Raw genomic sequence first — 11,883 nt, 5'->3', positions numbered from 1 at the left:
GCCAAATGTTTATATATATATATATATATATATATGTATGTATGTATGTATGTATAAAATATATATATTCCAAATAAACCATTACTGCCGTTGACATAAACTGGGAGGTGTGATGTGATCATGAATGGGAAAGGAAATTTCTATGAGACAATCTGTCTATTAAAATCTACAATCCTTGGCATGGAAGCACAAACTCTGGAGGGATCGCCCTTATTCAAGAGCTGCACTGAGAGCCAAATTCGGTGTTGATGTATAGCTTTGGAGCACAGGAAGAATTAAAAAAAAGAAATTCGCCACAATATTGTTCTTGGTGTTTGGGGAACCCTGAGTGAAATGTGAAGCTCTGTCCTCTTAACAATGTGTTCGATCCAGGCAGTTTTGCATCTAGAATCATCTCTCCAGGGGTCATTTCGTAGAAAAAGAGCTAGGGGAACTCATTAGCATAACTCATTAGCATATGCCACACCCCCTGACATCAGGGGCCCGGCGATGGACCTGCAAGGCCAGCGGGAGTGCGAGGAAGCCCCGCCAAGGCAGGCAGGGGTGGGGAGAGGCGGGGAGGAAGCAACTTACCCTCCCTCTTCTCCTGCCTCCTCCTGGCTAAATGAGGGCCGGAAGCGGGGCGGCTGGAAGCAGGGGGCGGGGCTTCGTCATGTGCCCCGCCCCCTGCACCTCACCCGGGGGGACTGCGTTCCCCCACGTTCCCCCCCGAAATGACCTCTGCATCTCTCCCTCCATTTAACCATCTGCTATCGGTTGATGGGCTTTGATGGCCTTTATGTCACTAGGTTTCTCTCATCCCTCTCAACCAGCTTTGTGTTGTCAGAGTCTGAATAAATCTTGGAAGCTTGCTGGAAATGTTGATTAGGCAGCCTCTGCTACTTGCCCTTCTACATCATAAACTTTTTATAGACATATAACCCCGCTTTTCTCTTCAACGGAGGCCCAAACCCACTTAACAACATTCTCTGTTCCTCTAGGCAGGGTTGCCAGCCTTCAGGCGGGGGCCTGGAGAGCTCTTGGAATTACAATTGGTCTCCAGATTCCTGAGCTCAGTTCCCATGGAGAAAATGGCTGCTTTGGAGGGTGGACTAGGATAGTCAGACACCCTGGTGGAGGTGGGGTAGGGTTCCCAAGTACTTACCACGATCCGGTGGGGGAAACATGCTCCCCGGCCGGACCATTCCTCCCTGTAACACAGCATGCTGTCTCCAGGAAGTGACGCTGGGTGACGCTCTGGCAACGGGGCTGAAAACCCGATGGTACCATCAAGTTTCGAGCCCCATTGCCAGAGCGTCACCCAGCATCACTTCCTGGCGACGGCATGGTGCGGCGCGTCTGTTGTCCCCGCAGGAATGATCCTGTGAAGACGTTTGTGTCCCCCGCCGAATCACGGCAAGTACTTGGGAAGCCTGAGGTGGGGTTCCCCCGCCGCCAGGCCCTGCCCTCAGCTGCCCATCAGCACTGGGACTTACCAGTGATGTCTGAGTAACGTTGTGGTATTTGGGCAAAAATTGTATTGTAGAAGCCAGTTTTACCGTAGAGTTTTTGCTTAAATACCAGAGTGTCACAGCAACATCACATCATACCGATGTCACTTCCTGTGTGATGCAGGCTATGAGGCCTGGGCCTTTCTCTTTCTCCTGACAAGTTCCCCCATCCCCCACCACTTGCCACTGGCAGCCCTAGGGTGACTTATGGCAGTATACCTTGCTGAAGTCCCTCCCTTTCCCAAACCATCAAATCTTCAGGAATTTTCCAACCCCTATAAACTGTACCCACTATATTACACTGACTCTCAAATCATCATAAGGCAGATTTCCATTTGAAATCTGTGGTTCTGAGGAGGAGGAGGATTGGATTTATACCCCACCCTTCACTCAGTTTGAAATCTCCTTTCCCTTCCTCTCCCCACAACAGAGTCCCATTGAGGTAGGTGGGCCTGAGAGAGCTCTTTCAAGGACAGCTCTGACAGAACTACGGCTTGCCCAAGGTCATCCAGCAGCTGCAACTGGAGGAGTGGGGAATCAAACCCGGTTCTCCCAGATTAGAGTCCGTGCACTGAACCACGACACCAAACTGGCTCTCAAGGTGGATCAGTGCCTTAAACAGCCTGCTGACCCACCAGAATCCACAAATGGATGCTCCGTTATTGAGCATGAGGGAGCTGGCCCGACCCTGAGAAAATCTCAGAGGACCAAGGTTGGGGAAGCTCTCAGTCTTCAGTCTGTATGAAAGCAGGGCAAGGCCAATGGGATAGATTTTTCTCCAGTATTCACAGGGCCAGATGGACACATCTCTAGTCTCCGCCAAGCCCTAAGAATCATTTCTCTGCCCGTCACAAATGTGGTGCACGTTCCCTTACATAACCCCATCCTGTGCATGCACACAAAGCTGCCTTATATTGAATGAGACCATCCATCAAGATCAGCATTGTCTACTAAGTGGCAGCGGCCCTCCAGATTCTCAGGCTGAAGTCTTTCACATCACCTGCTGTTTGGTCTTTCCAACTGGAGATGGCAGGGATTGAAGCTGGGGTTCATGCCAAGCGGATGCTCTATCACTGGGCCCCAGCTTTGAAAGAAAACCTACAGACCGTCATAGCTTGGGCCAGGCCCTTCTGAAAAACTGGGCCGAGGCCCATAGCGACAGTGGGGCATTTGGTGGGCCTTGCCCCCTTAATTAAAAGCCCCCCCCCATAGCCATGCCAGAAGCCTTGTTTTTGAGGAGAGATCCCCTGCTGCCTGCTGCTGGCTGCACCACCACAGCCTTGGGCCTTCCCTCTACCTCCCACTGTGGGATTGGCTTCCCTTCAGAAGCCCTTTAAATACCTTTTGAGTTTTTTTCCACAGGGCAAGAAAGCTTAGAAGGGCACTCAAGAGTAGCACCTTCAGTGCATCTCCAACAATCCCCCTTTCTGCTAGTCCAGTCCTGGCGAGTCTTTCAAAAGCAGTCCCACGAGCCATTGAGAAACACGCAAATTAATTTAACTGCCCTCTTAAAAATTTAAGTGCCCCCTGAACAAAACAAATTCTGGCTTACGGGCCTGACAGGGCCCCAATAAAGTGTACCCATTTCTCTCCCTCCTGATATTCCACAGCCTGCGACACTCCTTGCATCGTATTGTGACCAGAATCCTGTGCTGGCTAACCCCCCCCTTTCTCGGCTCCTTTCGGCATCAGTCTCTCTCCCCAACGGCTTCATTCCACCTTCTTCGAGCCGTAGAAACACATGGTTTCTGTACACAGCGCTAAGAGGAAAAGACGTTTCTTCTCTTTCGCCAGCAAAACCGCTTCCCTCGCACTGCAGCAGGTAGAAAACTGAACTTGTTGTTTAGGAGATCGGTTCCTCTCTGCCCCTTGATATTGTATGGCCTTGGCAAGTGTCAACTTTCGGGCCTAGTTTTGTTTTTGTTTTTTCCATCTGTAAAGCAGAACAAACAATGGTGAATAGCTCCCTAAGCTTGTTGTGAACGTGACTCTAATACAGATTATTAAGTGCTCTTCTAGTGCTATCTAGCTGTGTGAAAGTAACTTCCCAGGGAGGGACCATGTCTCAGTGGTAGAACATCCACTTTTTGTGTAGAAATTCAATCTACGGTTGCCAACTCTGGGTTGGGAAATCGCTGGAAATTGGGAGGTGGAGCCTGCGGAGGGACTTCGGTGAGGTACAGTTCCCTGGAGTCAACCCTCCAAAGCGGCTATTTTGTCCAGGGGGACTGTTCTCTGTAGTGTGGAGTTGTAATTCCAGGAGATCTCCAGCCTTACTTAAAGATTGGCAACTGTCGTTCAGTCCCTGGCATGTACAGTTGTGTTTTTTTTTAAAAAAAAAATCAGGTAGTACCCATCTGCAATTTGGAGCTGCGGTGGCTCAAGTGGTTAAGACGCTGAACTGCAGGCCGTGGAAGGTCGGTAGTTCAGCAGTTCGAGACCCGGGTGCCGCAAGACAGAGTGAGCTCCCGTCTCTCGTTCCAGCTCCTGCCAACCTAGCAGTTTGAAAGCAAGAAATCGCAAGTAGATAAATAGGTACCACTTCGGTGGGAAGGTAACAGCGTTCCGTGCACCTTGGTGTTTAGTCATGCCGGCCACATGACCATGGAAACGTCTTTGGACAGCGCTGGCTCTTCGGCTTTGAAACGGAGATGAGCACCGCAACCCTGTAGTCGGATTCAACTGGCTTTCGAGCAAGGGAACCTTTATCTTTACCTTTACCCATCTGCAGCAGGGAATTACCTGTTTCCAGTCCCAACTTTCTTCCCTCAGAAATTGAGAATCAGGAGAAAAAAATGGTGTCCGTGTTGTGGCACTCTAGGAATTTCCTCTAGAGTCGAAAGGAGGCAATCTAGAGCATCACCTGGAAGTAAATCACATCCACCCCAAATTTAGCCCTCCTCCGGCACCACCCACAGAATCTGGTATTTGTTGAGGCAGGGTTGGGAGCCCTGGTTGTAGGAGATGTGACCTGAGACCCCAGAAAGCCACTGCCAATCAGTATAAACAATATTGACCTTGATAGACCCATGGTCTGACTCTGTGTAAGGCAGCTTCTTATGTTTGTGTGACACTTTATTTATTTGATTGATTGATAGATTGATTTATACCTTGACCTCCCCACCACGCCTCCATGTTGTGCATGAGCAAACGGTGGAAGCTCAGACATTGGATGCATATGCAGTTGTTCAGCAGAGAATGTGCAGCTGAGAGTTCTGTGTGTGTGTGTTTTGCCGTCAAGTCACAGCTGACTTATGATGACCCCTGCAGGGTTTTCAAGGCAAGAGAGAATCTGCATAGCAACCCTGGTCTTCCTTGGTGGTCCCCCATCCAAATACTAACCAGGTCACTTTGAGGTGGGCGAAGGAAAGGAGCTTCTTAACATCTAGCTCCCTTTGTTTGGATTTGCCCTCATGGTCTGATTGAATCTGAAAGAACTGTTGATAGTTAAGAACATAAGAACACAAGAACATAAGAGACGCCAATGCTGGATCAGGCCAAAGGCCCATCCAGTCCAACACTCTGTATCACCCAGTGGCCAGAAATACCAGGTGCCATCAGGAGGTCCACCAGTGGGGCCAGGACATTAGAAGCCCTCCCACTGTTGACCCCCCCAAGCACCAAGAAGACAGAGCATCACTTGCCCCAGACAGAGTGTTCCGTCTATAGAACATAAGAGAAGCCAATGTTGGATCAGGCCAATGGCCCATCCAGTCCAACACTCTTGTCACACAATGGCCAAAAATAGCAGGTGCCATCAGGAGGTCCACCAGTGGGGCCAGGACACTAGAAGCCCCCCCCCAAGCACCAAGAAGACAGAGCATCACTTGCCCCAGAGCCCTTATCCATACCTTGTGGCTAATAGCCACTGATGGACCTCTGCAAAGAGTACAGAAGAGGCCTCTATCCATGAGCCGAGAACAAGATGTGTCCCAATTGGACAGGGTAGAGACACCTGGGGCTGCAGTGCCTCTTTATCCCAGTGTTGGCCCCGAGGTAGTGCCGGAGGACAGTGACGGTGCTTTTTGCCTAAGGTTTCCAGCTTGAGGTGAGGGAATTCCTGGAGAATTGGGGGGCGGAGCTCGGGGAGGGTGGGGTTTGAGGAGTGGACCTCAGCAGGGAATAATGCCCAGGGCTTTTTTTGTAGACAAAGCCCAGCAGGAACTCATTAGCATATTAGGCCACACCCTGACACCACAGCTCATTAGCATATTAGGCCACATCCCCATGTTACCAGAAATAACCTTTTGCTTGTTATTCTGTTTACCTTGTTTGTGGTCAAAACCCAGGGCTTTTTTTTTTTTTGGTAGCAGGAACTCCTTTGCATGTTAGGCCACACACCCCTAATGTAGCCAATCCTAATGAGATTCTGCTGTTGGGTGTGGCCTGTTATGCTAATGAGGTCCTGCTGGGCGTGGCCAACTCGGGAGCCAGCCGGAACTCCGTTCCTCTGCGTTCCTGCCCCAAAATAGCCCTGGTAATGCCATACGGTCCACCCTCCAAAGTAGCCATTTCCTCCAGGGGAACCGATCTCTGAAGATCAGTTGTAATTCAGGGGAATCTTCAGGCCCTATTTGGAGGGAAAGTAAGCCTAGTTCTGCCCCACTTGTGAGAGTTCAGAGTTTTTCATATAAGAACAACATGCCTCCAGTTTTAAACCCAAAGACTTGTGCCTAGCTTGTTTTTTGTTTTTTGAGAGCCAGTTTGGTATCGTGGTGAAGTGTGTGGACTCTAAACTGGGAGAACCAGGTTCGATTCCCCACTCCTCCACTCGCAGCTGCTGGATGACCTTGGGTGAGCCATAGTTCTGTCAGAGCTGTTCTTGAAAAGAACAGTTTATGTCAGAGCTCTCTCAGCCCCACCTACCTCAATGGGAGTCTGTTGTGGGGAGGGGAAGGGAAAGGAGTTTGTAAGCCGCTCTGAGACTCCGAGTGAACGGTGGGGTAGAAATCCAATATCTTCTCTTCTTCTTCTTTAAATCTGGTCACATTGTCCTGATGGCACCGCATAGGGGTACCCTTTGCCTCCTATCAAGGTGGTGGCATCCTTTCCTCCTTAATCGCAAATGCTTTAGCATTTCTTCAGTTGTTTCCATCTGCCTCAGTTTCCTTCTTGGCTTCTAGAGGGGATCTCTGGGATGGCTGTTGGCATGAGTCAACCTAAATCTACAAAGTTTGAGCCCAAACAATGACCAAAAAAAAAAAAGCCACTATAGGAATCATTCTGACTAATATCTAACATGTGCTTCAGAGTGGTATTTTAATGTTGCTTCCGGAAACGGAGATGAGAAAAAGAAAAGATCTCCAAACAGAAACATGTTAGACCTTTAAACGCATGCAGAGAAAGAGAGAGTAGGAGCAAATGTCCTTCTTGTTTCGTGGAAGCTTTACAAAAAAACCCCCAACAATTTTCGCTCTTTGAGAGAGAAACGGAGAGGCCCGCCGATTAATTGTGCAACGGAGAAGCTGTTTTTTGGGGCGAGGATAAAGTCCATTGTCTGGCGGCATGACTTTACCTGTCAATCACAAAGGTGACAAGGGGGCTAGATTAAGCAAAGCTTCATCAAGATTAACAAAGGAAGATTATTGACCTCATCCTCAAAGGGCAGAAGCCTGTTTTATCATTAAACCTTGGACGGGGTAGGTGGTGGGTGGGGGATGTTCCATCATCGGCGGAAGGCCCGCGTGGCAGTTAGAATAACAACTTCCACCGCGATTAGCTCCAGATGGACTCGGAACACTCCTTTCTTGGGTCAGTCTCTTTTCTTCTTAGTGGGGGGGGCGTGAGGGGGAAGGAAGCCGTCGTTCCCTCCTCTGACAGAACCTAAGAGAACTCCCTTCTGCCCTTATGAGTGAGGAACGGAGAACTGTGGTGAGTACAAGGCAAGTTCACAAGAGAACAGTGGCCCTTTGGCTATTTTTTGTATAAAAAATGGTGTCGCGTGGGGTGTTGCCGTAGCGTCCGTGTCAGGTTCACGAGGGAAGTTAACAACCTCCTGAGTCCCGTGCGTGGGAACAGCTGCTGGCCTCTTAAAACTGTTAGAAGGATTAGCGCCGCCAGAGGCTGAAATGTAATCAAACCGAAACAGGTGAATGGGTCCTTAGGAGGAAGGAAATATTCCGGGAAAGGGAGTGGGAGGGGAAGGCCGGGCCGTATCTTGAGGAGGTGACTGGCCTCTCTAGTCTCGTGAGCCATGAAATTTGCTCATTGCATTCATCTAATACATTCATTGATGCTCTTGTGAAAGTTCCTGTTATCTTTTGGCATGTGTCCACCCCCCCCCATAAATTGTGATATGGCCATTTCTCTTTTTTAAAAAACTAACTCAGGTTGGTTTTTATTTATCAAATTATTATTGTTGTTGTTATTGTTGTTGTTATTGTTGTTGTTGTTGTTATTATTATTATTATTATTATTATATCTTTTGGCATGTGTCCCCCCCCCCCCCCCAATTGTGATATGGCCATTTTGTCTTTTTTTAAAAACTAACTCAGGTTGGTTTTTATTTATCAAATTATCATCATCATCATCATCATCATCATCAGTATTATTATTGTTGTTGTTGTTATTGTTGTTGTTGTTGTTGTTGTTGTTATTATTATTATTATTATTATTATTATTATTATTATTATTATTATTATTATTATTATTATTATTTTGTTATGTGCTGTATTTATATCTCACCTTTCTCCCCAATGGGCACTCAAGGTGGCTTACACCATTCTCCTCTCCTCCGTTTTATCCTCACAACGACCCTGCGGGGTAGGTTATGCTGAGAGTGTGTGACTGGCCCAAGGTCAGCGAGCTTAGCACAGTAGGCATTTGAACCCGGGTCTTCCAGATCCTACTCCAGCCCTTTGACCACCACACCACACTGGCTTTTGTTGTATCTTTACCAAATACTCCCTGTGACCACCGTTTTGGAAGAATGTTTCAGTGAAGTGGACAAACGACATGGTTGATTTTTAGACTTGTCGGTCAGGGCTAATCGTGGTGGAAAGTGTTGTCAAGTTGCGGCCAACTTACGGTGACCCTGTAGGGTTTTGAAGGTAAGAGACAAACAGAGGTGGTTTGTCTTTCCCCTGCCTCTACATAGCAACCCGGGGCCTTCTTGGTGGTCTCCCCTCTGCCCCTGCTTAGCTTCCATGATCTGATGAGATTGAGTCCAGTGGCACCGTTAAGACCAACAAAGTTTAATTCTGGGCAGGGCTTTTTTTGTAGAAAAAGCCCAGCAGGAACTCATTAGCATAATAGGCCACACCCAACAGCAGGAACCTATTGGCATATTGGGCCACACCCCTGACAGCACAGCTCATTAGCACATTAGGCTACACCCCCATGTTACCAGAAGTGTGGTCATCCAGCCACACCCACCTCTTGCTTCTTATTCTGTTTACCTTGTTTGTTGTCAAAACCCAGGACTTTTTTTGTAGCAGGAACTCCTTTGCATGTTAGGCCACACACCCCTAATGTAGCCAATCCTAATGAGTTTCTGCTGTTGGGTGTGGCCTATTATGCTAATGAGTTCCTGCTGGGCGTGGCCAACTTGAGAGCCAGCCGGAACTCCGTTCCTGTGCGTTCCTGCCCAAAAATAGCCCTGATTCTGGGTATAAGGTTTTGTGTGCATGCACACTTCTCCAGGTGCATTTTCTGAAGAAGCGTGCATGCACACGAAACCTTGTACCCAGAATTAAACTTTGTTTTTCTTAACGGTGCCACTGGATGCAAACTTTGTTTTGTTGCTTCAGACCCACAGGGTTACCCACCTGGATCTGATTCTTTCCTAGCAATGTAGTACAGCGGAATCGGCTGTCCATGCAGGCACTTTCTCACGCGGCCTGATTAGAATTCTGCTCCCCCCTCCCTTTACTGTTCCGCTGCTCTGCTCAGCGGGAAGATATTTAAATAAGATAGTTAAATCAGCCCAAAATCACAGCAATTAGTCACAAATAAACACTGTGTTTGGAAAAAAAAGATCTTGCCATTCAGTGTTTGTCTAAATTCTTCCTAGTGTTTGACAGGAAGAGGAGGAGCCAGAATTGTGACTTCACCCAATGGAAAGGGGGAGCATTCATGCAGCACATGGTGGGGACAGGAAGTATCCAGGCGGCTAGGGTCGCCAGGTCTTACCTTTCCTGCAGCGAGTGGCTCCCGGCTCCTTTTCGGGATGTTTCTGCTGTGCGTGCAAAGCACATATAGTGTGATGACATCACTGGTAGCAATGTCATCATGCTGGGGCCGTTGCATGACGATGCTCTAGCATTCAGTGCAACAACTCTATGGTAACCATAGAATCCTCCCAAATGCTAGAGCGTCATGACAGCCCCAGCATGATGATGTCACTATGAGTGATGCTATTGCATCGATGTCATTCCTGTGGGAGACTGCTGCTTAGGGGTGGGGCTTCCCCCACTGGCCAAGTGGCCAGCAGTGGTTTGGGGGTCCCGAAATTGGGCAATCCTTCACCCTGACCCGGAGAATGGCAACCCTAGTCCAGTCCACAAGAAGACACACAGAGAGAGAGAGAGAGAGAGAGAGACGTTTTTGAGGAAGGTAGGGTTGTCAACCTCCTGGTGCTGCCTGGAGATCTGCCGCGGTTACAACTGATCCCCAGGGGTCAGAGATCAGTTCCCCTGAAGAAAATGGCTGCTTTGGAGGGTGGACTTTATGATGTCATATACCACTGAGGTTCCTCTCCTGATCAAACCCCACTTTCCCCAGGCTCCACCCCCAAAATCTCCAGGTATTTCCCAACCCAGAGCTGGCAACCCTAGAGGAAGGTCGTTTTTGAATCTGCTTGCGCTAAAAAAAAAGGTTCCTCAGCTGAGTAATCTATGTAACTTGAAAAGTTACACAATGTTATAGTCTGAAACCATTTGAAAAAATGAAACTGCCTTCCTTGCTTTGCATGTTTTCCTACTCTGGCATCCAAAGGAGAAATAACTTCTCGGGTTCTTTAGTTTCAAAAACTCAAGCTGTATGATATCTTGGCTCATGGGTGGGTCAGGCATGAAGCTGTCTTATACTGAATCTTTCCAGAGGTTCCTCAAGACCAGTATTGTCTACTCAGATTGGCACTGGCTCTCCAGGGTCTCAGGCAGAGGTCTTTCACAACACCTACATCCAGATCCTTTTAATCGGAGATGCCAGGGATTGAACCTGGGACCTTCTGTGTGCAAGGCAGAGGATCTTCCAGTTAGCCATGGTCCCTCCCCATGAAGACACATGGCTGCCATATACTGAGTCAGATCATCAGTCCATCAAGGTCAGTATTGTCTACTCAGACTGGCAGCAACAGTCCAGGGTCTCAGACTGAGGTCTTTCACACCATCTACAACTTGATCCCTTTAGTGGGAGAGGCCCAGGATTGAACCTGGGACCTTCTGCACGCCAAGCAGATGTTCTGTGACTGGGCCACTGCCCATCCCTGACGTTTGATGGGTTAGAACCGTGTCAGGGTGGAGCCTACCCCTGTCCTCCCACTCCAGTGAGCAAGGTCTCCAGCATAAGTAGTTTTCCTTCCACTTAAGTGGTTGTTCCATTGGAGGAGGAGCCACTTCAGTAGGCGGAAGTCTCTTTGGAGAATGGTTGGCTCCACCCTGATGTGATGGTGGAACCCACCATGTGCCATCTGTGACATATTCCATAGAGTTCAAAAGCACATCAAAAGGTTAAAATTCATTTGGCGGAATCTTGTGAACTAGGTTTTTGTGGAGTTCATTTTACAGATTGGTGAAATGAGGCTGAAAATTAAGAATGAGCAGATTCTTGCAGAACCTTCCTGGTTGCCTTTTAATTGGGACGTGGAGTTGTGCTCCGATGATCTTTCATCAATTTTTCGAGGAACTTGATGGAGCAGAACCTCAAGAGCAGGGGTTATTTGGGGCCGGAGCGTGCCAGAGCACCACTCCGGCAGCCCAGAAGCTGGCACAAATGGTGTTGATGGCAAGCCCCGACCCCAGCTCCCCACTCTGAAGCGCTGCGGCCCGGGGGAGGCCTGAAGAGGCCTGTCACTGGCCTCCCGGGGCCCGCGCTGGAGCGCTGTGGCCCGGGGGGGGGGGACTGAGGAGAAGAAGAAGAAGAGATTGGATTTATACCCCGCCCTTCACTTGGAGTCTCAGAGCGGCTTACAAACTCCTTTCCCTTCCCCTCCCCACAACAGACACCCTGGGGGTGGGTGGGGCTGAGAGAGCTCTGACAGAAACTGCTCTTTTTCAAGGACAGCTGTGCCAGAGCTTGTGACTGATCCAAGGCCAGTCACGCACCCTCAACCTAACCTACCTCACTGGATTGTTGTGAGGATAACATGGAGGAGAGAAATGGTCAGCCTCTTTGAGTCCCCAGTTTGGTGCAGTGGTTAAGTGCGCGGACTCTAATCTGGGAGAACCGGGTT

General features: G+C 48.9%; 1 protein-coding gene across 1 annotated transcript in view; it reads left to right on the top strand.

Annotated features, from left to right (window-relative positions):
- SOX5 (SRY-box 5) overlaps nt 1–11,883 on the top strand; it is a 587,891-nt gene that overhangs the window by 128,532 nt on the left and 447,476 nt on the right. The gene's annotated exons all lie outside the window — the stretch shown is intronic.

Source organism: Gekko japonicus, unplaced genomic scaffold (genome assembly GCF_001447785.1).
Source record: "Gekko japonicus isolate JY-2015 unplaced genomic scaffold, Gekko_japonicus_V1.1 scaffold482, whole genome shotgun sequence".
NCBI classification, from domain to species: Eukaryota; Metazoa; Chordata; class Lepidosauria; order Squamata; family Gekkonidae; genus Gekko; species Gekko japonicus.
Note: the sequence above shows the minus strand (reverse complement) of the source record. Positions and strands in the feature narration are given on the sequence as shown.